Source organism: Arachis duranensis, chromosome 7 (genome assembly GCF_000817695.3).
Source record: "Arachis duranensis cultivar V14167 chromosome 7, aradu.V14167.gnm2.J7QH, whole genome shotgun sequence".
NCBI lineage: Eukaryota > Viridiplantae > Streptophyta > Magnoliopsida > Fabales > Fabaceae > Arachis > Arachis duranensis.
In genome coordinates this window covers 15,499,426-15,500,077 of record NC_029778.3, presented here as the reverse complement: position 1 = coordinate 15,500,077, position 652 = coordinate 15,499,426, and positions in this window count along the sequence as shown.

Genomic DNA, 652 nt, shown 5'->3' with positions numbered 1-652 from the left:
TTTCCTACTGTCTTCTTCTTCATGCACGCAAGGCTCCTTCCATGGCAAGCTGTATGTAGGGTTTCACTGTTGTCAATGGCTACCTCCCATCCTCTCAGTGAAAATGTTCAATGCGCTCTGTCACAGCACGGCTAATCATTTGTCGGTTCTCAATCAGGTCGGAATAGAATCCAGTGATTCTTTTGCGTCTGTCACTAACGCCTCGCCTTCAGGAGTTTGAAGCTCGTCACAGTCATTCAATCCTTGAATCCTACTCAGAATACCACAGATAAGGTTTATACCATGAAGATTCCGATTAAGGGATCCAAGAGATATCCACTCAATCTAAGGTAGAACGGAGGTGGTTGTCAGGCACATGTTCATAGGTGAGAATGATGATGAGTGTCACAGATCATCACATTCATCAAGTTGGGGAACAAGTGATATCTTAGAATAGAAGCAAGCGTGATTGAATGAAAAATAACAGTAATTGCATTAATCCATCAAGACACAGCAGAGCTCCTCACCCCCAACCATGGGGTTTAGAGACTCATGCCGTGGAAAGTACACAAATAAGGGTGTAAAATGTCATGAGGTCATAAGGTACAAGATAAATCTCTAAAAGTTGTTTAAATAGTAAACTAGTAACCTAGGGTGTACAGAGATGAGTAAA